Genomic DNA, 27,162 nt, shown 5'->3' with positions numbered 1-27,162 from the left:
CATATGGTATGGAATAGCCCTTTGGTCAGTTTGGATCAACTATTCTGGCTGTGCCCCCTCCCAGTTTCTTGTGCGCCTGGCAGAGCATGGGAAGCTGAAAAAGTCCTTGACTAGCATAAGCAGTACTCAGCAACAACTAAAAACATCAGCATGTTATCAACATTCTTCTCCTACTAAATCCAAAACACAGCACTATGCCTGCTGCTAGGAAGAAAATTAACTCTATCCCAGCCGAAACCAGGGCTGCCACTGCTGAAACTTGCAGGGCTCCATTTGTGCTGACAAGCCATGGTTCAAAAGCACTGGTGCATCCCACAGGGACTGCAGAAGTTTGACTTATCCCAGGGATGGTCCCTTATTTATTGTTCCCTTTCACCTGCACCAGAAGCAGCATGCAGGAACTTCTATCTACAGCTGGGGAAACACTCAAAATCCTCAATTTTGCTAATGCAGTATAAAACATACAAGATAATGGTGAATAATTTAAGGATCAGGAAATGTGGAGCTTATTCCATTAAGTATACAAAGCATCTAGACCTTCAGAAAATGTTTAGAGAAACATTTTGACTACAGGAAGATGATCATAGGCAGTAAAGGACTTTTTCTTTAATTGGAAAAAAGATTGAGACATAAAAGGAATGAGACTTGCTTTTGCTAAATGCATTTAAGCTGTCCTTTTAATAATAAAAACCAGTTGTTTTCAAGATGGGATAACTTTTAAATATAAAAAAATAACACACCACAGGGAGCTGAAAGGAAAAACAAATTTAATTATGTATTCAAGGCCATCCAAACCACCCACCCACATATTAAGTGCTTGCTGGCTACACAGACACTATAGTCGCCATGGCTCAACCAATGATCTTCATTTGAAAAGTAAACACCTTTGTTAAAAAATAAAAATATTACATGAAGTGAATAATCAAACAGTTAGGGCAACATTCTGCTCCCTCTGAAATCAGCAGGCTACTTTCAGCAGGATGGGTGTTAAATTTTCAGCTGTCTGATAACAAAAGCCAGGGTAGCTGCAGTGAGGATGTCAGGAGCTATGCTGGACCGACAGCTGGGTGCGCTGATGAAGAGCAGCCACATCTGATGAAGGGGCCAAGGGAGGAAGAGCAGACGTTGGAGCCATGGGTGGCAGGACTACCAGGGGTGGGCTTTCAGAGCCACTGTGTCCATCCTAGTGAATTAAACGTGGAATTTAGTGCTATAGACAGTCAAGCTCCAGTGCCTGGGAGTGTTCACTGGCACTGCTTTATTTTCTTATATAGATGTAGCTCTTAAGAGCTGGCTGTCATTTTAGCAACAGGCTTGAAAGGACTGAAGCAAACTGCGTCCAGCATAGTGTGGCAGACGCCCATGGCAAAGCAGCTATAGATCACCTCAGCCTGAATGAAACACTGATTAATATTCAGTCTGTGTGTCATCACATGTGGCTGAGCCTGCGGGTGCTTCAACATTACAAACACCGAGAGGCTGAAAATTCAAACAACCGGAAGAATGAAGCTAACAGGGTTGTACACAAAAAACCTTTCCAAATACCCCTGAAATGAGGTGTGACACCCTCCTGCAGTCAACAAAGATTGCAGGTGGTACAGGGGAGCTTCACTAAATGGGAAAAGACAGGTTGATGCAGCAAGAGAAATTAAGTATTTGCTTTTTTAGCTGTATATATATATTCCATATATGTATACATAGGTAAATGGTAGCAGGTTTTTAGCAACTGAAAACTAGAACTGATGGCAGCTGATATCGGTTTGGTCCTCAAAGAGGTATGCTTTGTTATGGTACACACAGACTAAAGCCTTTTGGAGCAGGCAAACAAAGGGATCAATGCAAAAGCATATTTGTCTGTTATCTGTGACAAATTCTGAGAGGATACCAAATTCAATTTGTCACAGGAGTTTCCTGGTAGTTGATAGTATCCTCCAGACATGAAAACTTCAAAAGTGACAAAAAGAATCTGCGAAATTGCCATCTACGAAGCCACAATTTGCAAAAGCAGGAAACACAAGAGGGATGATTGCTGGGATCTTGGGAGTGAGAGATTTCAGAGTTTTGCAAGGATGCTGCACCAGATGAAAGGCAGAAGTAGCAACAACAACAACAACAACATCTTGCAATGGCAGGCATTCAAAAGCCCCCATGCCGAGAGAAAGAGACATCAAGTCCATCTGAAAACTAGCAAAGGTAGCTGGATGCCAGCAAAAATAATTACTTTGTAGAGACAGAGACAAACTTTTGGAAACAAACTGACAGACTACTGGAGGAACAGTCTGGTTTAACATGCCATGACAGAGGAGTCCAAAATACCTGTCGATGCAGACAAAATGAATAAATTAAAAATAAAAAAGCCCTTTACAAACCCAATTGCTTGGGAAGACCCAGGGAAGGGGAAAGCACATACCAGCAACAACAACATCCTTGCACCCCCACATTCCTAAAGACATAGAGGGTAAACTCCAGATAGACACAGCACTGCCGTCCTGAAAATGCATGGTAATTCATTAGGATGTAGTCATTTTGGTGAGAAAAAAATACCTAGAAATAGGGAACGGAGTAGAGCTAAGGTGAACTGCTGGATCTATATGCCTGTCTTGAGTAATCATTCAAATGGTTGCTTCAGAAGAAATTAGAAGAATTAAAGGTGTTAAAAAGGAAATAAATGGAAACCAATAGGCACTACAAGTGCAACTGTGCAAATGAGACAATGTGATGCTGATAAGACAATGACTGGGCTAACAGAAATTTTACGGAGTGAGTATGTCCATGATAGTCAAATGTCTCCCAGAAGCCTAAACCGAGTCAAACTGAAGGGTATGCCTTTCTCCTTCTGATTTATCAAATCTGATCCTGCTGTCTTAGAGGCGAGTAGAGAGTGAAGGGGCAGCTGGTGTGAACCCCTAGAGTTAAGGGGTCTGATAAAATCCCTTCAAATATTAGTGTTCTGCTTCCACCAGCTTGAGGTTCCCATGCTGCCAGAGCTCCTAATAAAAGCAAGGAGCTGGAGACTGAGGAGCACTTTCAGGGAAGACATTTTTCCATATGCCTGAATGAATTTTCAGAGGTCTGGGGAGCACTGCACAAACTCTTGGCTGCAGGAGGTCCCTGTTCTTCTACTGACATCCAGAGAGCTCAGTTTACATTAGCAAGGGATTGTGCTGAATTCAGTTGCTTATTTGAAAGATTTCGGTTACTTGCCGAAATCTTTCTGAGGTATATACACAGGTTTTTTTCTCAGGAAACCAAAGTTTAATCTACAGACATATATTTTTATGCCCTAAAAGCAGAGATTTGTTTGAGAGAGAGAAAAAGAGAGAGGGACATTTTGTATGAGAGATATAAATAAATACCTAAAGAACCTGCAGTCATGGTACATACACAAATAGGTGGAGATTCCTGAGGTATAAGGGTACATCAGTCCACCCCTGCTAAATTCAGCTCTTTCATTCATTCAGTATATGCAGTTAAGATGTGAGGATCTTAGCCAAAAGTGGATTAAAGTGGTTTGAAACAGCTGAGCTCATCTGGTACTTAACCAGGCATTCAACCTTGTATATAACCAGGAGAGCAATGCTAGATGATTTCTTTTTTTTTTTTCTAATTCATAGTAAATACAGTAATATGATTTTATGGAAGAACAAACCCAACAGAAAAAAAGCATACAACAGACTACAATAAAGATTTCTGATTCTATACTGAGGCTTTAAAATCAACTGCTATTCCTACTAATATTAATTGCAAACATGGCTCCTGGATAATCTCCTAAAATCCTCGTGATCCTGGAGAGAAGTTACTATCCCTTGAGAGCAAAATATCCTTTGATATTTTTTCTCATAACTCATAAGTGGTACTGTGAGGAAGAAAATGCTGTCTCACAACATAACACTGGAGAACTGGTTGGGTCTTTTAATCCAGAACCTCTTTTTGCAGTAACTTCCCATATGATTTTTCCTACTCGGAACGTCTGGGAATAACTGCATGCTTTCCAAACCAGGAAACCATAAATGATGAAGGCATTTAGCCAGACTGTTATGTATTATGATAAGTCATAGTCAGAATGTGCACTCACACTCACATAAATACAGTGTAAGACGGATGTTAGCGCATAGCACCAGATTTGCTTTCTGTGTATCTAAAATGTGCCCTCGCAAATTAATGAAGAACCATAAGGTTTCAAAGACAAAAAGACTACTTAAACCATCTAGTTTCTCTCCATGCCAATGCTAGATTGCTCTTTGATATACAATCACATTTGGGTTGTTGGGTTTTTTCCTCCCTCCTTTTGTCTTACTTCAGATGTATGTGAAATATTTAATAAGCAGCAAGATTGCCTGTGAAACAACACTGCAATATTGGAAAGCATCAGAAGCGACTCTGGATTTTCTGACTGTCCCAAAAGGCGCCCAGCTGGTCAGTCCCTCCTGTCCTGTTCCTCCCCCTTCCCAAATCCAACCAGAAGATTCAGCTTTCACATGCCAAGATTTTCCTCTGTGAGTTTTAAAAACTACACACACAGAGGTTTCCAAGTAAAGCAGTGCCAAGGAGAGTGTGCTGCAATTAATAAAATTAACAGAAATCCAGCAGCACGCTGACTCCCAGCCTGACTCAAAGCTGATCCCTCCTTTCAGGAAAGGTCACCCCCAGCTTCAGATGCAGCAGAGCAGTCCACTGGGATTTGCCCTGTCACCGACAGCGTGGTTTGCATTTCCAGATGCTGTGTGTGTCATGAGCAGGCTTGCACTGGGAAATTGCACGAGTAATCAATATCTTCCACCTGACAGACCAGAGCTCTTCTAGCAACTCCAGTGGCAATTCTAGAAATGATCCTGTGTGTGAATGGGGAGTTTGCTCTTGCTGGGAAGCAGGAACCGCCAAGGGATTTACAAGGAGGGGCAGCATATCTCAATAGGAAAGTCATCCAGGAAGCCTCGTTTCCAAGAACCAGCTGGTAAACAATTTAGAGCATCCCGTTCACATCTGTAACACTCAGTGATTAATGAGACACTGCTCATGTACCTATAAAATAACCAATTTGGTCCTGTTTATTTACATCACTGATTGAGTGCTTTGTCACTGGCTTTGAAGAGGGAAAACTAAGCTGAGCCGCAGCTACAAAATTGGGGAGTGCTGGTACCTAAAGGTGTCTTAACCCTCCTGTTTAACAAGCAATGGTCACAATCTTAATTTAACGTTAAAGATATTTGGAGTGGCCATTACTGGGTAATTAATAGTCTGAAATACATACATTAATCTATGAGACTGCTCAGGCTTATACTGTAAAGCTACCTTAGAGCTGCCAAAATATTTGTCAGACACCTTGAGCATCAGCAAGCAACACACAGCCTCAGAAACACTCCCCACCAGTTTTCCCGAGCCATGTGCACAGGAGTGAGCGCAGCTCCCACCAAAGCATAAGGCTGCACTGGGGAATCCTGTTCAGACTCCAAAACGAAGTTTGCTTTTTCATGCCTGACCCAGAGAGACTCTGTGCAGCAGAGACAGGCAGTCTTCAGCGTTGTCCATGTTAGAAGAATACAGCTGCTCTTTTTTAACAGGGGGGAAAAAAGGAGGCTTTTATGGCTATCCCTGAAGAGAGGCCTCTTACAATGCATCACAGTGTCTAAACAGACCTACGTGCTCTGATCCCACTTGGCAATAATGAAGGACTTGTATTCCTCAGGCTTCAGAGACCGGCTCGCCGCGTCAGGCTGCAGATGCAGGCTCCGGTTACAGAGGCAGCGTGTTAAGAAACGTGTGACATTTAAGCGGGGATGAAAATTAAAATTGTCTTTTGCTATTGTCTGTGTATTTACCCTTTGCTTTGGTCTGTTTCCATAGCAATAAAAAAAAGGGATCACATGCCTCCCCCTCGGAGGGGGGCGGGCGTGGGGAGCGCCGAGCCGCGCTTCTGCGCCCAACCGCGCCCCGCTGCGGCTCCGCAGCCAGAGCGGCTCCGCATCCCCCACCACACCGCATCGCCCTTCACTTCGCATGGCAGCAGGCACTACGTTGCACCAGGTATCGAGGATGCATGCTGAGGCAAGGAGTCGAAGGAATTCGCTTGGAACACTGCCAGACAGGGAGGGTTTTCACGTTGCACCATCAAATGTTTTGGGAAACTCCCGTTTAGCTACACCAACATATTTATTGGAGTGCTTACTGTTGTCTCATGGTAAAGCTGTGTGAAAGGCAAACTTGCAAGAGGAACAAGCCTTTCTAAGAGGGTGGATACCTGTTCAAAAAGCAGCTCTCAGAACAAAGGAAAATCTGAAAACAAAAGGCTCAGGGTAATGCCTACCTCTTCCCTCACCCTGTATCAGCTTCCACTGACACGGACATGGTGGTGCAGAGATAAACACTACGGTGTGATGCTGAGTCTGCTCCCAGGCCCCTGTGTGGGGCAAACCTCCATTGACTTCAGTGGGGCAGATTGAAAAAAAGCTGTTGCCTGACTGTTGGTTCCACCATCAGTCTTTGTCCTGGATATTTGATGAACTAACTCTGGGGAATTTCTACCTGTCTGAGCACAAACACAGCAGTTGGCCAAGGCCAGCAGAGTGTGGCAGCTGCTCCCCCATTATTTGTCTACATCCAGTCAGAAATTGTATTATAGGATCATAAAGGGTAATATGTGGTACCCGAGATGAGACTTAGAAGTTAAACTTAACAGAGAAGTTAGGAGAAGGACTGAGGTGAGGGAAATAAAGAAAAGGCCTCCCCTCAAAACAGGGTTTATGATATTCAGAACTTCTTAGCATTACTGAGTTTCAAGTTACTAATTCATTGCACTCTACAGCTTTATTATTATAGAATCTTAGCAAAATTTAGTTGGAAGAGACATCTGGAGGTCATCTAGTCCAGTACCCTCCCCAAAGCACAGCTGATCTCCAAGCTCTGTCATGCTGCCCAGGGCCTGATGCCCGGGACACTGTTGCAAATCCCAAAGATAGGATTTTCTGGGCACCTGCTCCAGTGCTGAACCACGCTTATGGTGAAAAACTTTTCCCTTATGCCCAGTTTGAATTTCCCTCTTGCATCTTATGACTGTTGCCTCCTGTCCTTTTACTTACCCCTCTAAGGAGATAGGGGCTCCATCTTCTTTGCAAATCCCCTTTATATAGGGAAAAGAATCTCCTGACATGCAATAACAGAACGGGTTGTCTTCTCACTCTCCCTGTCCATGTTGTTAGAGCAGATGTTAGATGAACATAGGAAAGGAGGCTGACCAATTGCAGGTGTACCTCAGGTCTGTCTTTGCAAAACCTTTAACATGCAAAATAATCAAGCAATGATAGTTCCTACTAAAGAAAAATGCTTCTCATGTTGCTGATCATTGCAAAGATGTTCAATGTTTTTATAGAAGAGAATGGAGGCACGGTTTTCCTCAAGATAAGAAAGTGATTTAGTGAAAGAATAAGAAAGCAAACTTTCCTAACCCAGAACTGTCTTTTGCCTTACAGATATAGATGTTTGCATGGTTGACAGCAATATAGAGTTGCCTCTGCTTGTGTTTAATAGTTTGTTTAGGTACTAGAAGTGATACACAACATATCTTTTCTTTGTCTTGATTCTTGGGAAACTAATTTAGCCTGCAATGAGCTCTGTGCTGTCAGAGCTAGACTGCTTCTGGTATCCCAGCTGGCTTCTTCAAGGCTAATATGGGATCTTCATAGTTCATAACTTATAATATCTAATTTATGAAGCATTCAATAAATCAAGTGCATTGGTGGGAAGAAACAAACTATGTTTCTAATAGGAAAAAATTATAGAGGCAGAAATTATAACTAATCCATTGTTTGGGATGGCTAGAGAATAATCTTCTAGGTTTGGAGCATGTTTAAGACACTGTTTGGTTTTAGAAGAGACCTTCTATTAGAAACATAAAAGTCTTCCTCAAGAACGTTGTTCTCTGATTTCAGATGCATCTCAAGCAAACATCTTGTCAGCATTTTTTTTTAGCAACGGGATGTGGCTTACCAAAAAGAGGAACAGGGTATTTTCCTTGCTATTTTCCAAGTGGGGAACTAATAGGGGTATTTTTGATAGTTGCGAACTGATCCATAACCTTTTATTAGCCAGAAGTCTTGCACAACTTAGAAGTGCAAGCAGCCATTTATTTTGTCTGTATTTAAATAATAATGAGAGATTCAAACTGCATGAAAACCCTCAGACCTTCTTTTGAAGAAATCAGTGCTTTTTCCTTCAAACAGCAAGAAATTTTGCTGCAGGACATGATAAATAAGGGAATAAAGTTTATTGAAACTAAAAATATGTTTTATAAATTGATCCAGTGTCCCTTTCTAAGGATTCAGAGCAATGGCACATGGCATTTGTAGCTCTGTGATTTATATGGCCATGTGTGAATATAAACATCCTGGAGACCACAAAGTGAGGATATATTTAAGCCACAAGCCAAGTCTACCTTTTTGCTTCTGCAGTCCTACCTGATGCCCATGCTGGCAGCTCACGTCAAGCTTATTGATTTGTCTTGTGTGTCTTGCTAGGAAAATAGTCCTTCCTGGCAAGGACATTACAGATGTATGTTTAGGCCTTCCAGTCAGGGATTAGGGGAAACTCTTGAGTTTCATAAAACATCCACTCTAGCTCCAGACCCTGAAGAGAGATCGATGGAAAAAACAGTTATACAATTTCAGACAAAACCCAATGCTATATTTTGAAGATAGTCTGTAAGTCTTAGGCTTAGGATAGGAATATGTCTATATTTTCTGCAGAACAAGAAAAAAAAAAAAATCATGGTGACTGTGTGAAGGCTTATACTGGGAAAAAAATGACAAATCTATTCAAACACACTAAGGTAGCCCAGAATGTGTTTTGGCTCTCATATTCAGAAGAAGGGAGAAGAACCTCAGCATTTTCTGACACTTTGTCAGTCAGGAAATACCTTTCTAGTGGCTGCAGTAACATCCCCATTCAGATAACAATATCTAGCCAAGGCATTTCTGATCTATGCAAGACTGCACTGCCCATGACTGCATTCCAGGCTAAACCTACCCCTGTTTAGAGACTACTGGCAACCACAGCCTCCATCACTGTAAGAACGGGCTGCCAGGAGTATTTAAGAGTAGGAGAATTGCACAGAGCAATGGGGTTTCCTCAATGAAAGCAGAAAGAGACCAAGACAAAGAAGCCATTTTTGCAAGCGTGGTACACAGACAGCACACCCAGCATCATGGCCCGTATAAACACCCTGCCAGATGTGCAACCAGACACACTTTGATAATGCAGGCTGTCTGTCTGTGTGCCTCTGGACTGGTGCACCCGTTTCTGAAGAGGGCTTCAGTTTTGTTTTTTTTTTAATGTTTATTTTCTGCAGGCCTCCCTCTGTGTGTCTGAAGCTGAAAGACTCCTCTGCCTTGTCTATATATGTGATGGAAACAGATGAGTCCCTAGGGAGAGCAGAGTGACCTTTGCACTTCAGCAGCTTGGCAGAAGTGCAGCAGAGCCCTTCCGATCCTCCTCCAGAGCCTGGAGGAGCCCTGGGACTTTGACAAGGTTCAGAGGGGTTTCCTTTCTGGTTCTGCTTTCTGCAAAGAAAAAGTGTTGGTGACCAAATTAGAAAAAATTATGACACTCCCCATTTGCTGGCAACATGCAATAGAGAGATTAATAACTTGCTGGCACATTTTTCCTTCTTTATTTTTTTCTTTTTGCTTATTCGTCAAACTTCAACACAACAGTAGAAAAGAAAAGAGATGGAAAAATTGTCTGACTGTTTTTCTTTGCAAATGACTTCTTAAAAAGCAAGATGTTTCTTGAAAAATCCCAAAGATGATATAAAAGTCCACAGCTGGTTAGGAAATTAGAGTGAAATTCCAGTAAATTCACTATGCTTGTATTCCATGTGGAGTTCTTTTCTCTTTGTGTACCGAAAATATATATACATTTCTGTAAAACTCTTGTTTCTTTAACCTTGTGGTCATTCCTGCAAGTTCAGAGCCATGTTTTTGATACCCAAGACCTAAATTTCCGGAATTTATCAGTAGAGTTAACAAATGTTACTCCAAAATCTCAGTGTTCACACCTTATCTGTTCTGTCATGAAGCACAATAAGTTGAACGTGCTAAGGATGATGTGCTCACTAACACATGGAATAATTTTGGAAGAAGTCATGAAGGACTTGATTCAATGGAAATAGTCATGATATCTGTGGAGAGTTGATCACATCAGTCACTCACCTCCTTCCCTCCATCCCTTCCTCAAATGTTCAATGAAAAGACAAAAGCAGAGGGTTTAGGACAGTTCTGGGCTATCAGGAGGTGGTCTGTGTGGCAGAAAGATTTGAAGAAAAGACAGAACAGAGAAGAAGTCATGACTGAAGCCAAGGTGCTCATGTCCAGGTCCTCAAAGATTTGTGGAAACTCTGATGGGAGTCACTCATACAAGTAGGAAAATGTGTTTAATCACCTTTGGAGTTCTTAGAGTAAAGGTCTCGTAAAACTGATCTTCTTCCTCCAATTCTGATCATCACATTAGAGACCCCTACATCAAGTAGACTTGAAATAACTCATAAAGCTGAACTTTATGGCCAAACTCCTAAATTTAAGATTAGAAGTATGAGGTTCTTAACACAAGTAGCCTAATCATCATAACCCTGTTGATTTTAGTGGGAAATTTGAATGGCATCCATATAATTTATTCTCAGAGTTTAAATATGTATTTAAATGCTTAAAATTTATCACCAATATCCGAGAATTCTTGCTAACTGAATCAGGAAAACAGCAGAAACCATTTCTGAAACAGATTATAAACTGACTATCTTTAGGAGCTGGAGATTTTGGGGTTTTTTTTGGGGGGGGTGTTGTATAGCATGATAGTAGTGAAACCACAAACCAAAGTGAAAATTTCCAATAGAAAACTTAAGCCCATATGAAGTCATATGAAAGGAAGACCTGTGCAGACAAGTAAAACACCACCAGTGAGGAAAACTGCTGGACTACAAGGATAAATGACACTTTACATCTGTGCATTTGCACAGTAACAAAGTACTAGCTGAAATTAGGACATCCTTGTACTGCTCTAACATAGCAATCATAGTATCTGAAAGGCACAAATAGCCCCAAAACAGCACAGGCTGTTTTTGTGATCACTGTCTGCTCAGGTACAACCAAGCAGTAAGATATTCCTGTATACAAGAACACAGATATTAAGGTCACCCTATGGGTCATGTCTAGTCTCCCACTATCACAAGAAGCCATGCTAGACAGTCTCTTTCATAAACAAATTAAGGTTCTTCTTAAAAAGAAATACAGTCCAGCGTTAATGATCTGGACAACAACTGGCATACCCCCACCCAAGACAACAGTGGTCTGTGTTCCCCAGGGAAGAATTCTCCCCAGGATTTCTTTATTGAGATAGGAAAAGTGTGCAGATAAAGAATAATATATATTTATTTTAGCAAAAAGAATGGTTATATTCTCACAAAACTCAAGCTAACCATTTACCTGACACCAAAGCTCTCTTGCAGCTGCCAGTCAAGGTATTTAAGGTGTATATAAGCTGCAGAAAGCAGAAGAACACAACCTATAATAGCTGGTGTTTGATTTGCAGAATTACCTATAAAGAGAAAAAGTCCTGCTAGGGCCAAGGCACTTACCTTATAGATGAAACAAATGTGGGTGGCTTCACTGGTGGCTGCACCACTGATATGCTACAAGTCAAGTAAATGTTCAACTTACAGCATTGTAGCCAAGCTTTTTATGATAAAAGGAGACATAGAACCATAGAATGGTTTGTGTTGGAAGGGACCTTCAAAGATCATCTAGTCCTAACCCCCCTGCCATGGGCAGGGACATCTGGCACTAGATCAGGTTGCTCAAGGCCCTGTCCACCCTGACCATGAATGCTTCCAATGATGGGGCACCCACAACTTCTCGGGGCGACCTGTTCCAGTGTTTCACCACCCTCATCGTAAAAAAAATTCTTCCTTATGTGCAATCTAAACCTACCCTCTTTTAGTTTGACTGGTGCCGCTTGCCCTGTCACTACAGGCCCTGGTAAAAAGTCTCTCTCTGTCTTTCTTATAAACCCCCTTTCTATACTGAAAGTTTGCAATAAGGTCTCCCTGGAGTCTTCTCTTCTCCAGGCTAAACAACGCCAGCTCTCTCAGCCTTTCTTCACAGGGCAGTTGTTCCATCCCTCTGAATCATTTCTGTGGCCCTCCTCTGGACCCGCTCCAACAGCTCCATGTCTTTCTTGTACCGGGGACCCCAGAGCTGGATGCAGTACTCCAGGTGGAGTCTCATGAGGGTGGAATGGAGAGGGAGAATCACCTCCCTCGACCTGCTGGCCACGCTTCTTCTGATGCAGCCCAGGATATAGTTGGCCTTCTGGACTGCAAGTGCACATTGCCAGCTCATATCCAATTTTCATCCACCAGTATCCCCAAGTTCTTCTCCAGAGGGCTGCCCTCAGTCAATTCATCACTCAGTCTGTACTTATATTGGGTGCAGGCCCTTGCACTTGGCCTTCTTGGACTCATGAGGTTGACATACAGATCGTCTTCTCTTCTTTCTAGGATTAAACATCCATGCTGAATCCAGATGCTGAAAATTAAAATTACAATTACTTACCCATATTTCAAATACAGTACTTATGTCTTACTCCACTGTCGTGGTTTAGCCCCAGCCAGCAACTAAGCACCATGCAGCCGCTCACTCACTCCCCCTGCCCCGGTGGGATGGGGGAGAGAATTGGAGGCATAAGAGTGAGAAAACTCCTGGGTTGACATAAGAACAGTTTAATAATTGAAATAAAGTAAAATAGTAATGATAATAATGACAATATAATAATGATAATAACAATAATAATATACAAAGCAAGTGATGCACAATGCAATTGCTCACCACCTGCCGACTGATACCCAGCCAGTTCCTGAGCAGTGATCGCTCCGCCCGGCCAACTCCCCCCAGCTTATATACTGAGCATGATGTCATATGGTATGGAATAGCCCTTTGGGCAGCTTGGATCAACTATTCCGGCTGTGCCCCCTCCCAGTTTTCTTGTGCACCTGGCAGAGCTGAAAAGTCCTTGACTAGCGTAAGCAGTACTTAGCAATAACTAAAACATCAGTGTGTTCTCAACATTCTTCTCATCCTAAATCCAACACACCGCACTATGCCCACTACTAGGAAGAAAATTAACTGTATCCCAGCTGAAACCAGGACATCCACTTACAGAGCATGGTACCACCACCCATGAGGCTAATGATACAGCACTTCAGCCTCCGTCGATAGGCATTCATGGTGCATACAGCCAGAAACTGTAGCTTTCGCATTCACTCCAGGGTTGGGATCCCCCAGTCCCCTGTACTGCATGGCTGATGTGTGTCCCAAGCTCACTCTAGGAAGAAACCAATCAATTTTCCGGTTCATCTACAGTGTTATTTTAGTTTAGATCAGAAATGCACTTTTGAAGCAGGTTGCTCCCATTTCCTGTGCTTTGGTTCACGTTGTGGAGCAGTCTCCCAAGGCACAAACATTCTTCTTTGGGGTGAAAAACACCCTAGATGCATTGCTGGGTGATATTTCATGTCAGTGAGTAATATGCGTGCACACAAGACAGTGTAGGTGAGTTTGCATCAAGTTTGTCTTCCTTGTCTCCATGTAGTAGTAGATAGCACTTCCAGTACTGTCTGAGAAAGCTTGGCAGCCTCATTACGCTCTGTGCTCCTCCTGACGTACTTCAGGCCTTGCAACACCTCTGGTTTATGCCATCCCTCCCCAGGGCACATGCAGCTGGTAGAGAAGACTTAACCAAGGGGCTTCACAACTCCCTTTAAAATACACAAGAGAGATCTATTAATGAGAGTCACTTCATGCTGGGGAAAAAGGAGTCCACAATCTAAAAAAATCTTTACTTCCTCTCTTTTTAACTTGACAGCCATGAATCAGAGGAGAAGACCTAGCCGCCTATAAATAAAGACAAATACGTGTCCAAACAAGGCTGCTTATGCACTCTCAGAGCTCAGTAGGCAGACACCAGCTACTCCAACACAATTAATCTTTGGGGGGGTTGTGCACAACAGACCTTCTCTGAACTCTTTGCAAGTGGTGATTATTTCTTTCTCCTTGAGTCCACTCTGTTTACATTAGCAACCCACAGACAAAGACTGAATTTTTGAACAGATATGCTCAGCAGCTTTCATCTTCCTTGTATTTATCCCATTTGGTTCACAACCTGGGACTGTGTCCAGGGGATGATTAAATGAAGAGACTTTTAGGTCCACATGTCTGTCTCATTGTCCATTGATTTACATTGGATAAAATAGTATATGACAAAATACTTCAAAAAGAGTCTCCTGGGGCTGAGCAGATAAACTGAGGTGAGGAGGAACTGGTTCCGTACCTCTCTTACTCTCTCTCAGCCCCCACTCCAGCTACACAATTTTCTGTTTATCATCCAGTTCAGCAAACATCTGCACTTTTCCAGGGCACAAAACTGCTGAAGACTCTGAAGTATTTTCTTATTTTTTATATTTTTATTGTTGATTTTTTGGGGGGGTTAGTTGTTTTTTAGTTTGTTTGGGGTTTTTTCTTTTTCCCCTGAGCCTTTATGGTTTCTACCTGAGAAATCTTGGGGTTTTTTTAGTAGACTCTTGTAGTTATATATCCAGGTATGCTTAGGATGAACCTATACACCAGGCTGTCTAGATGCTGCCTTCATGCTCTCTAGATGGTGCCTTGCAAATTACTTAGCATCCCTAGCATTTTTCACTCCAATTTACAGCATTAATCCTTTTCAATAAATATTTTTATTTGTAATCAAGGACCATATTGTACAGAAACATAGCAAGAAGCAGTCTTCCCCCCCTGGACAAAGCAGGAGAAACCAAGGCACAATAAGGCCGTATGATAAGTCAATTAGCAGCTTAGCCATAGCACACTAATCTCATAGTCCACCTACATTTTCTCTTTTGGACACCAGTACCCTTCAAGTCATGTCTTCAAGGATGCCAGCTGGCATGAAGGGTGCTCCGTGCCTTGCAGAATGAGGCCCTAAAGAGATGAGTGGCATCTGAGTGCAGTTTCACTAGATGAGACAGAGCTGGCAAAGCTGATGAGTTTTTGGCCTCACAAGCAACCCTTTTGCAAACACCCACACTGTGACTCACTGTCCTCTCAACTATGCAGGTACAACAGTGTGCAACTCTGGCACAGTCAGCTACCTCCTTCACAGAATCCTAAAAATATCTTCTGTCCCTGAAGGGGAAAGAGAGGGAAGACAATGTCCTGGCGTTTGTCACCACCTTCCGTGTGTGCAAGGTACAGCCCGCCGTCACCACGCTGATGCTTCAGGCTCAGTAATCCCGCTCAGACTCTTCGTGGCACCTGCGTACATTTGCAGCAGGGGCACAGTCTGCAGCCCACACAGTGCCTCTGCCTTTCAGCTTCCTCTGCGAAGCCAGAGCGTTCACTCTCCATTGCAAAACATAGTAGATGAGGAACAATCTGCCCACAAATTACTATTATTTCCGACCTAGGCTCCTATTTACCCATGAGCCAACTTCAATATCAGACCAGACTGCTGAGCATCTTGTCTCACAGCTGTCTCTTACCTAGAATATAGTCCTTTCAAAAAGCTTCAGGCTAACCACTGCAGCTCTATACTCCAAAAGGAAGAAGCAGAGGAAAAAGCAGCCTTCTCATTTTTGGCCCAAACATGAGCTAACTTGCAAGAAGATACCTCGGTAAAGTATATATTAAAATATTTTTGTTTGGAAAGCAAATCTGCAGTGCTCCATCTCTGCTTTCAATGCAGCGTCAGTACCAGCAACTCATGGATATATTAAACACACTAATGGTTCCTCCTTGTCTGTGGAGGCATTTCACCGTCTGTAAGGGTTCATGCTGCTGCTTCAGTGGTCTGAACGCTGTCATTCCTAGGCTCCACTGGAAAGCAAAAGTCTCCCTGCTGTGGCAAGTAGATATGAATGGGTAATTTTTGTGTTCTTTGAATATAATGGTTTGTCCCTCTTCCCCACTGCACCACATGGCCACTTTCTGCCTTCTACAATGCTTACTTTTAATAGTCTTTGTATACTGTTTTTACATTAGTCAATTCCTCAGTTTTACATAAATCATAGCTTCATATAAAGAAAAACATCTTCTATTTCCAGGGTACTCTGTAGAAAGAAATAACTGCTCTGCAAGGGTTTATTCTTCATCATTTCTAAATGTGTTTTGGAAGGCCATTGGTTATTATTCCTTAGCAAAGACTACAAAATTCATCCCTTTAGCTGCAGAACTAATATGAGAGCAATTAGCACATCTTCAGAAGTGCCTAAAGTAGTAACAAGCTAGAAGTTCAGGACTTGTGCTTTTGGTTTTTTTCCTTAGCATTGGACATGACTTTAAAAACATTTTAGTACTGTGCTATAGGGAAAAAAAGAAAATCTCTATCTCCTTTCCTACCAGTCTATTTCACCTTCCATGTTACCTATTGACAAATTGCAAGCCCTCATGCATTCTTGATCACAATGGCTCCACTTAAGAGTTTCCATGGTAGCTAATGCATGTTATTTTGCATTTCAGAAAAATACGCAGTATTTAGGACCTCAGGACTGAACACCAGATCTGAGGACTTGGTGTTTGAGTACACCACTGAAATTAGTAAATAGCCTTTGTTCTGTAAGATCTCTGGATTGGTTAGTGGTAGCAGACTGATTTCTGACAGCAGAACAATGCAGTCAGATGTTGTGAAAATATGGAATCTTTAGGGCTTCCTCAAGTGTGGTGGAGTATTTTCATCACAGATTAAAATAATTTACGAATTACCAGCAAGAATTATGAATGGTGATGGAGAGAGTGTTCACATTAGTGGTAACGTAAATCAGGAATATCTCCTGTGTTTGCAGCTTCTCTCTAACTCCAGTGTGAACCAACAAACATATTTGTGCAGTACACTGAAGTGTGACTGTTGTATCACGCAGCAGATAAACAATTATCTTCATGCTTCAGTTTTGCTCCTGTCAGTCTTGTACACTGGAGGAGTATAGGAAGGAGACAGGCTCTGAGTGTGTATGGACAAAATATGTGGTAGACAAGCATCCAGGAGCACAGGGAACAGATGACAGAGGAATAGATGTTGCAATAAAGGATTATACCATGGACTAATTACCATTTGAAGCCTCAAAGTATACTGACTTTAGCTGGCATCCAGGCCGCACAGACACAGCCAGCTCAGAGAAGCCCTTCAGAGATACCTCAGAAACTACAGTAGACAGATCTTGTCAGCAGTTAAAACAGGAAATGCTGCCTGGAGTGGAAATTCACTTTGCATTTGTTGGAAAGGCTGGCAGAGCAGAGATAAGGTGTTCGTAGCACATGGCAGCAGTTGGGTAAAAGCTGGACAAAAGTGAGGTTCGTGTTTCTGCAGCAGGGAGATCTTTGGGACACTTTGGAAGACACCTCCAATGACATCAGTGAAAGCCAATCCAACTTTTGTGATTAAAAAAAAAGGTCTCTATTGAACTTTAAGGTGCTGAGAGTAGCTGTAACAACTAGGATCACAAAGAGAAGGTCCTTCTTATTCCTGCTGCTGAGCAGTCATAGGCTTTGTCTCAGCACCACTCATCCTGCCCCACTTGGACTCATGTCAAAAAAAGAACATAGCCTATAACCATTTGGTGAGAAATTACTGTACAGAAAAGAGACCAAAGGGATTTGGATTTCTGGATTTCTAACCCAATGGAGCCACACAATGGAGTTGCCCCTCAGCTGCAGCTCTGGGCCATGTGATGACAGATGCTGTACGAATGGAACAAAAAGGCCAATCCTTAACACCACCACCACCCCTGGCTTCCCACCCTCAGAGCAAGACTGAATAAAGGGCAAGAAACAACATCTGGGTACAGGCAAATTGCAAAGCCCAACAAGACCTTCACACTGCTCTGCTCAGTGTGACACAGCCATGTTATCCCATCTGTGCAACTACCATCAGGATTTAAGGAGCTTGCTGGTTTGGGTGCTGGAGGGTTGCCTGATTTGTAAGGGATGAGACTGAGAGCCAGCCATCTGCTATTTCTAAATTCCAGCTAATAAAACATAGCATAGATGTGTTTTGGAAACACGAGCAATATTAAGAAACAATTTTAGAAATCTTAGATTTCGACAGCTTTGCTGGTAGTGTTTTTCACCTCATTTTGGAGAAAAGAGAATTGATGGCAACATCACAGCAAAAAAATGTGTGAGAGAGAAAATTATAACCTTAGAGGTGGGCGGTCAAAGACCCTTATGAAACACAATTTTTTGATAGAAGCTAAAAGGTCCTGTGAGGCCCAGAGGAGTGATGTAGTGATGTGCTAGAAAGCCCCATCTCTCTTTTGTCTAGTCCTGTGTGGTACAAAAGTTATTTGTGAAGGTACAAACTATGGTGTAACCCTGTTTCCTTCAGAGTCAATTTTTAAGTCTGTGTGCTTTTCATAAGGAGAAGAGTGGGAGCTAGACAGCTGGTTTATTCTCTAGACACAGCTGTTCCACATAAAATGTTATGAATTGTGTCCACTGGAAAAGGATGGCTACCTTCAGAAAAGGTAGGTAAGTGGAATTGGGAGACCTCTGGGATTGCAGTGGGAAAGGGCTGCTGGGCTGTCACATGGGACAAAAAAGGGTAGAAATGTAGTGAAGGGAAGGGAAATGAGGGAGTGTGGGCGACATGGGGGATCTGGGGACTGCCCACCAGGGCAGGTAGGCTGACGTCCTGGAAGCCTCCAAATTTTTCATTAAAAGGTGGGAGAGACATGAGCCCTCGTTTTGATAAACTGAGCACAGCAATAGTTCATCCTGCTCACTGGAGCTGGGACCTTTGTTTTGTGCTCTTAGGAGTGTTTGGAAATTTCTCACAGTGCTTCAAGATGCAACAGATATTAGATCACAAAACTGTATATGACTGAGCCAATTGAATCTTGAGGAAAAGAAGCAGATTGTTCAGAAAAATAAGAAAAAACCTAAACCATTACAGTAGTTTGAAAGTATTTGGAAAAAATGAATCACTGAAGCACAGGTGAGGTATTAAAAGGTGCATGATAAATATGTGCAACGTACACTACACTGGCACTGCCTTATATTAGGCATATCTGTATCTACACTACACAGCTATGGCAGAGAAAATCCTCTGATGAGTGACTGAAAAGCTGAGAACTTCAACATTGCATGTTGTTACAGCAACATAGCAGAGAGGACTGGTACAACTTAACACTGAACTTTACACTTTCTTACACTGAAGAATCCTACATAAAATACCACAAAGTGTTGAAAGATTGCTTGGCAAGTTGGCTTCAAAATGAAGAAAACAGCTTGGTTTGACTGAAGCTTGTCAAATATTTCAGCAGTCCTTTTCAGAGAACATTGAGACCATGGTTTCTGTGCAGTCAGTCACTTGTCAGTGCGCAGTAACTTACAGAGAAATAAGGCAAGATCCGTTTTGACACACTAATTCCTGCTGTTAAGATTATGTTATTGGCCCATCTCTGGTAGTGGTTTGGAAAGCAGCAGTGAAGACCAAAGGAAGCCTCTGTGATTGCAGCAATGAAGCAACACCATAAACCCCCTAATTTTCTGATTGGAAGACAAATGACTAGACCACATAAAAAGAATATTTGGTTTCTATCTATTTTAAAAAAACACTTGTCTCACTGACAGAAAGGAATTTGCTGTGGTCATATCATATCCTCTAGTGGATACACATCTGCATCACTCAACCACCAGGCAGTTCAACATTGTGGACTCTCTAGCTACCTGGGGACAAGATGTGAGCAATTGCCAGTGAAGTCAGCAAGGTCCAGATTTCATCTCAACTAATTCTGCCTATCTAAGTTTCCTCTCCAGCCAGTGGAAAGAGAGAGACAGGACTAACTGGTCTGAAAATGTACCACTGTATGCTCATAGCACTACTTGTTTCTTTTAGTGACTCTCCTGAGGTATTGAGTGACTCTCCTGGAGGTACTTATTTATTGGCTATAGAGTAAATCTTGATGATTACCTTGGATTAGAAGTCTGACTTTTAAACAGATTGAGAAAGGTGAAGTGATTTCTAAGACTCATTAAATCTCCTGGGTGTGAAATGGCCCAAAGACACCTTGTAACAAGTATGAGTGAGAATTGCCTAGCTTTTGACCCCAGAAGACTTGAAACTGGTAAAATGGGTCTATTGCACAGACAAATAGCAACAAGACATGTCAATCTGGGGATATCCCACACTGTATTGCATAAAATATTCCCTCCACATGGTTGTGTTGTTAACAGCTATGTGCACATATCTTGAATGATCCTGGTGCAGAGAGATTGGATAGCTGCTCCCATGTAAGAAGAAGGATGTGCATGTAGCATACTGAGATATCATGTCATTTCAGTCCCGTTTCTCAAAGGAACAAGACTTACCTGATCATACTCCATGTGTGTGTCTATCCCCATGGCTAATTTTTGACTCACTGGTCAATTTTAAAAAAAGTTGGCAGCAAAGTACTAGTTCAAAGAAAATAGGCAGATTGGTAGAGGAATTTCACTTGCAGAAAGGCTTCAGCAACACTTCAACCCTCATTAGTTATCAGCGGATCCAGACAGAGAGCACACATTTTGAAGGACACACATGAACAGCTCAGCTGTGAGAAAAATCCTGTAAAATATTTCCACTTCACTGGAGAGCAGAGAATCCAGCCATGAAACCAGCTGCATGGATGTGGACTAACTGGAGAGGAATCAAATATAGGGCTCAATATGAAAATATTCATGCCTTCGAGCTTAAAGACATAGCTCTTTAATACATTAGCAATTAAGGTTGGAATACAAAAGACAAGGCCATCATTAGACTTGTAAAGAGAAAGCTGTTCTGGTTGATAGCTGGCAAATGTTTGCTGATCATGCAAATCCTGTAGTGCACATCTTACGTGGTGCATGCATGTGCGTGCACGCACATATTTACTTCTCATAATTCTACAGCAGAACCAATGAGGGAATGTTATAAGTAGTGATTTGAGATAAAGCACTTCTACCACCAGGCCTGCAAATTCCACTGGGGTTTGAAAGTCAGACTTACAGTTGTGTTATTTTTGGTTCCTGCTGATATGTCACTTCCAGCAGGAAAAAATAAAAGATGGTTGGAGGCAAATTCTAACTTCTGCAAGTCTTGCTTTGTTTTCTTGCCTTTTGATCGAATCCCAAGAAGTCTTCTGTCCATGCAGAGGTACAAGTCAGAAAAGTACTTGGCCTTGCAGCTGCAACTCCATTAACAATTCTTTAAACAACAGATGAGCCAAACCCACAATTTTCTTTTCTGTAGTGTCATAAAGAGAGCTCTGAGGAGCTCACTCACGAGTGCTGGTTTCATAAGCAGAGCTGAGGAAATGTGCACACATGCACATGCAGAGGAATATGTGTTTGGCATGGAACTGTAACGTTTCCAGTCACATTTTCCTCTAAAGCCACAGTTCAGCAAGCTCATATGTTTGCAACTATGTTATCCCAAATTTTTCAGGGCCAGGAAGGTAGGGACATGTGCTGCTGACTGCACAGCCTTCTGCCTACATCTCTGCCCCGGAAGGATGGGTGGACAGTGAGCCAAGAGCCAGTACTGGGGCTGAATGTTTTTCCTAATTGTGTGAGAAAATGGTACATCAGAGCAAGATCCAAAAAAAGATGCTTGTTTGTGGAAGACACCCTCACAACCTTCATTATGCCTACAAAGAACTTCAAGAACCTACAGAAAACAAGGCAGGAAAGGAAAATGACACTTTTCCCTACTTTACAGTAGCAAAGGGAAAAGTCAGTGTTAGCTTCACCCTTATTTCTTAGTTTACACCTAAAATTAAACTGTCCACATTGGACAACACCTGGAAAATTACAAGTTATCCAGGAGTGGATTGTCTGTTGCAAACTCATCAGTAGTGTAGAGACCACCTATCATTTGTTCTTGTCTAACTGCTTTTAACAGAACAACAACAACAACAACAACAAATCTCAGGTTTTGATTTGGTCTCTCTTCCATAATAATGTGCCCTCGGAAACACCTTTAGCATTTTAGGTCAATTGAGCAGGAGAGTGTGGAGGAGTGAGAGAGGTAAGTCAAGTTCTGCCACTTCAGACAAATACAGTTTATCAGTATCCAGTTTAGTTCAGGGCATAAGGATAGATCCAGCCTAAGAAGTGTTCAAATTGGATCCCACATTTAAGATACTCCTTTTTTATAATAATAATTTGTGGAAGCAAAGTTCCGCTTTCCAAACAGCACCTTCTCTTTTTTAAGAGGGAGGGAGCTCACTGTTGTTCCTTTTTTTTGTGTTCCAAGTTGATGCCACAAAGACAACAGTTGTTTCCATTTCTCTAGACCCACAATCTACACCAATTCACATGCACTAATGGTGCCAGACATTTATCACTGCCACCTGGGATTGTCTCAGGCTTTCAGTGAAACACGTTTGAGACCTCTGGACTGAGCAGATGCATCTCACCTTACTCTCCCTGCCAGGCTTGTTTTAACTTTTGTACTTCTTGGTGAACAAGCAATGGCAAGATGGTCTTACCCGAAACAAATGGCCAGTATGTCATAGGCTGGAAATTGCAGCTTTATATGAAAGCTGGGCTAATTATCTGGTTTTAACTTTGCCAAGTACATGATTTTGTTGTATCCAAAATCTCCTTCCATATTCTTTCACTATATGGTTTATGGTGTTTACAGAAATCAAATGTTAGATACAGAAGCTGTCTATGAAAATCTATACAGGCTTCAACATTTATTATAGCTCCTGCAGTGTCCTTTTGGTTTGGAGTCATAAACAGAAAATTGCATATCTTCATTCAAACATTCCCTCAATTATGGTCTATGATTTCACCTATGTAAAATAGCTGTGCTACTATATATTTGCAGAGGATCAAGACAGTAGTTTGCAGAAGTATTGTTGCAATTTTTGGACAGGTTTTCTGAGTTGCTGCAGTTTTTTATGAGGTCAGATAAATTGTCTCTAAATTCAACTCTTCAATATTTAAGTAATTTAATTCTTGTAAGTCTTTCAACCACAAAGGTCATAAACAAAGTAAAAGCAAAATCAGGAAACCCACATACATTTCTACCAATATGGTCAGAAAGACCTCTTTCTGATACTGTGCTTCTAGCTGTCTATCTACTTCATGTTAACTATCCTCCCCACAGTCCTTTTTCTGTTGTGGGAAATTATTTTAAAATTAAATACACTTATTTCACAATAGAGAATTATTTAAGACATAAAACACTTGTCAATACTGTAGACATTTTTATGCAAAATAATGTTTTAGAAAGAAAATAGCACCAAGCTCTGACTGCTTTTCTTCACTGTTTTTGCTGGCATTTAGGAAGTGACATTTAGCAAGTGACAGAAATGACCAGAAACTTTTACCTTTGGTGGAATGTTATCTGGTATATAATCACAAAATTTCCTTTGGAGTTAAGTCTTGCAACATGTTCCCCACTCTTCTAAGTATTTAGTGAGACCCATGACAATGGGTGTGCTTCCTTCCTAAAGCACTACCTTCCCAAACCAAGAGATTAAATTGGAATTCTAGCTTCCATTTACAAAAAGAATAAAAAAAGTTTACATTTCTAGACACTACAGTCACAGAGGAAAGCTGAAAATCTTGACTCAAGAAACAAGTCAGACAAACAAGCACAACTGCTTGCTAATTAATTCTTTTGTGCTGGTAACACTTTGGAGGACAACTCATAATTTTTAAGTAGATGGAGTTGGCAATACCAGCTGTGGGATACAATATAAACACAGGGAAGTGTAAGGACTGTCTGCACCGTCATGTTCTGGTTATGTTCATAGCAGCACAGCCAAAGGAAGGGAAAGTAGTTCAGTGTTGAGAGCTTTTGCATAGTAGACCAAAATATAATTTGGGTGTGAATAATTGCAGTAACAGGCACGAACAGCCAGGGTAATTACCCAGAGCCCCACTGGGTTAAACTAGGGACATGCACAAGGCATCTGCTGTGCAGATGGGAGCAAGGATGGGCCCATGCCCTAGTCTTCCACAAATTTAAGACTACCTCTGGCCATTGAATAACAGGCACAGCTGAAAGTATGTGCCTGTAGGTCTGAAACCCACCACTTCCCTAACCCACCATAAGTCTAATATATAAACCACAGGTAAATAATGCTTCCCAAAGACAACTATCTCTGAAAAGAGTAAAATCTTTGAAAAGGGAGGAGGAACAATCCAGCACAAGGGCACATGCCCATTAGCCCTAAGATCTTGATTTCCAGCTCCAGTTTACACCAGCTGAGAATCTGGTACCAGGTGCCATCCCCAGCCTGCTGTGCCCCCTCTGGAGCACACGGCAAATTTCTCCAACTCTGCAGACCTTAGTTTCCCCATCTAAAATGAAGACTGTGATATTTATTTACCTTTTTCAGAGCTGCTTCTTTGAAAGAAAGCTGCTAAACACATCCATAAGCAAATATTAAGAACAGGGAAGACACCAAGAAGAGAGCATGGCTGGAAACAAGGCAGAAGAGAGTTACAAATGAGGATAACGCAGTAGGGAAGTCTACAGCTGGGAGAGGGAGGGGGTGTGTGTGAAGAGAAGATAGCTGTTATTTGAAACACATGTGTGCTGGTTAATCACGTCTGGAACCTGGGATCGGGTGAGACTCTGTAGTGGAGAGGAGGTGGCAGACACAGGGAAATTATTTTTTATTTCAAACAGATGTATTAACAATGGCCTTATGCTGATGAAACTCAATAAAGAAGAGATTTAAAGAGGGGTACACTGTGATGGGAATTTTTAGCTGGGAGGCAGAAGGGAAAATGATCATTTGCAATAGACATATGTAATCACTGTGTGCACTCAGTGCTGAGATGAGGGTGGGACTGCAGCTGCCAAAGCAAGTGAAAAGGAAAAGCCTGGCCGCTGCTGCAAGCAGAAGATGGGAAAAAGGGATAGGCTGGTCCAGCAGGAAGGGAGGAGAAAATATGTGGTAGAGGATATATACATACTTTTAAATTTGTGACTTCTAGCAAAACTAAAATTGTTCCTTTAATATGCTATATTAAAGACATGTTCTGTTCAGTCCTGTAACTGTTTTCTCTCTCATTGAAGGGTGCCTTGTGCTCTCTTAACATTTATAGCATGATGCCCGAACATGATCCTTGTGTTTTCATGAATAAATTCATGATCTTTCCCATTCAATGTGAAGTTAGAATTTCACTTCCTCTTCACAGTTTTTTCTTATTTGATTCCTTGGGGTTTTTTAATGATGTGTTAGAAACTTATGTTCCTAATTTGGTTTAAGGTGAGAGCTGTTATCAGCTTTGCCTCCCTGGGGAGCCTCCAATCACAAGCAGCAAGAGATTTTACTTAAAAACATAAACACATATTACCATGAGTAAATGAAAAACAAATTCAGTATAGGCAAGACCTGAACAGTTTACGTATAACAGCAGTAAAAAATTGGTGAAATCCATGATTACATGGATAACTTGTTCAAAACAAAAGAAATGTCTAGACTTAATTTAAGTTTTACCTTGAAGAACACCAGCAGATAAAATGAAAGTGAAGAAATCTTCTCCAGGTTCAGAGGGTACCCAGAGGTGGGTGTCCAGATAAGTGCAAGGAATCTCAGCTTTCATGACTGTCAAGATGAAGATCTCATCAACATTGTCACTGCAGACTAGGATGAGATGCCTTGCCATTTGCAGGTGTTTAGGTTAGGCTGAGATGAATCACAATCTGCCCTCATTGACCACACTGACTAACTCTCTGCTGTTTACAAAAGACCAGAGTGACTGTCTCAAATGTACCTGCCATGTTGGAGATGTCCCTGTTTTGCTTTCCCACAACAATATATTTTGTAAGATAGGAAGACACATAACACTAACATTTTTAGGCATCCAAGGACTCAGACAAGCAGTCAAGCTCCAGTAACAAAGAGCACATGCTCAGCTACCATGGCTTGCCAATATATGACGACTTGTTAGCCCTAGGTAATTCATTGCATCACCAACTCTGTCATAAAAATAGCTGAATTTTCAAAAGCTTTCAGATAGGCCACAGCCTTGAAGCTGCATATAAATAAAACTATGATCCAGTTAATGCTGCTTTATTCTCATACTTGGGTTAAAAGTACATGTTTCCTATGACTTGCCATTGACTCAATACACAGAAGGAACTGGAGGTGCATGATGCTGGCCTGCTGTGGAACGGGAAATAGCTGCTCTGGCCCTCCAGGGTGCAGACTCCCCCTTGGGAGCCCTCTGGTTTGCTCCATGCTCTCAACAAAGCTCTCCGAAGACTTTTTTTACAAGATACATTTTCTTTCCTTGCTGTTTGGATGTCAGGGAGAAAGTACAGCTGATGAAAAAAATAATAATTTGGTAATGCATTAGTATTTAAGGGAGATTTCTGAGTTTGATTTTTGTTCTGTCTTTTTAAATAGTGTTGCCAGCTTGCAGCAAAAGGCAAAGTAGAAATCCATGGGAAAGAAAACTGAACTTACATTTTGAGAAAAGCTGTTTGCTATCAGCTTCTGCTGGTTTCAATCCACTGCATGACTAGAACAAGGCCATTTTATGCTCTAGGTTTTCCTTTCAAAATCCAGACACAAGGGAAGTGCTTGTCAAAAATTATTAACATCTTAAACAGAGTTTACTATAGACAAAGACATTAAGATACATTTGAAAACGCCCATATACATTATAAAAGCTGGAGAAATGTGCTTTTTCCAGTGCTCTTTTAGGACAGAAAGGAGAAGTGTGTATTGCATTTTTCTCTTGGGACAGATTCACTAGCAGTGATTTGACCAGAAAGAAGCCTCCTTCACTTCTGCAATGTATAATGAAGGAAAACTGAGCTGTAAGTTAAAGATGAAGGTGAAAGCCTGACCCCAGTGAAATTAATGGGAATTCTGCCATTGATTTCAAAGGGGCCAGCATTTCAACCAAGCTACAAACTTTGCTTCATTCTGTCTTGATCTGGGAGTTACTCAGGAGTAGTGCTATATATGAAATTGATTTTTTGGGGTTTTTTTTTTGGTTCTCTGTCCAAACTGAGAAAAAATAAAAAATAACATAATCTCCAGTTAACCGAGACTCATTGTTTGTTTTGCTAAACCAACAAAAACTCAGAATACATTTTTTGTCAGCAGAGGTATTTCTTCTGACACAAAGTGTA

The sequence above is a fragment of the Pelecanus crispus genome, chromosome 2, assembly GCF_030463565.1.
Source record: "Pelecanus crispus isolate bPelCri1 chromosome 2, bPelCri1.pri, whole genome shotgun sequence".
NCBI lineage: Eukaryota > Metazoa > Chordata > Aves > Pelecaniformes > Pelecanidae > Pelecanus > Pelecanus crispus.
The sequence above is the reverse complement of the archived record's forward strand: the minus strand, read 5'-3'. Positions refer to the sequence as shown.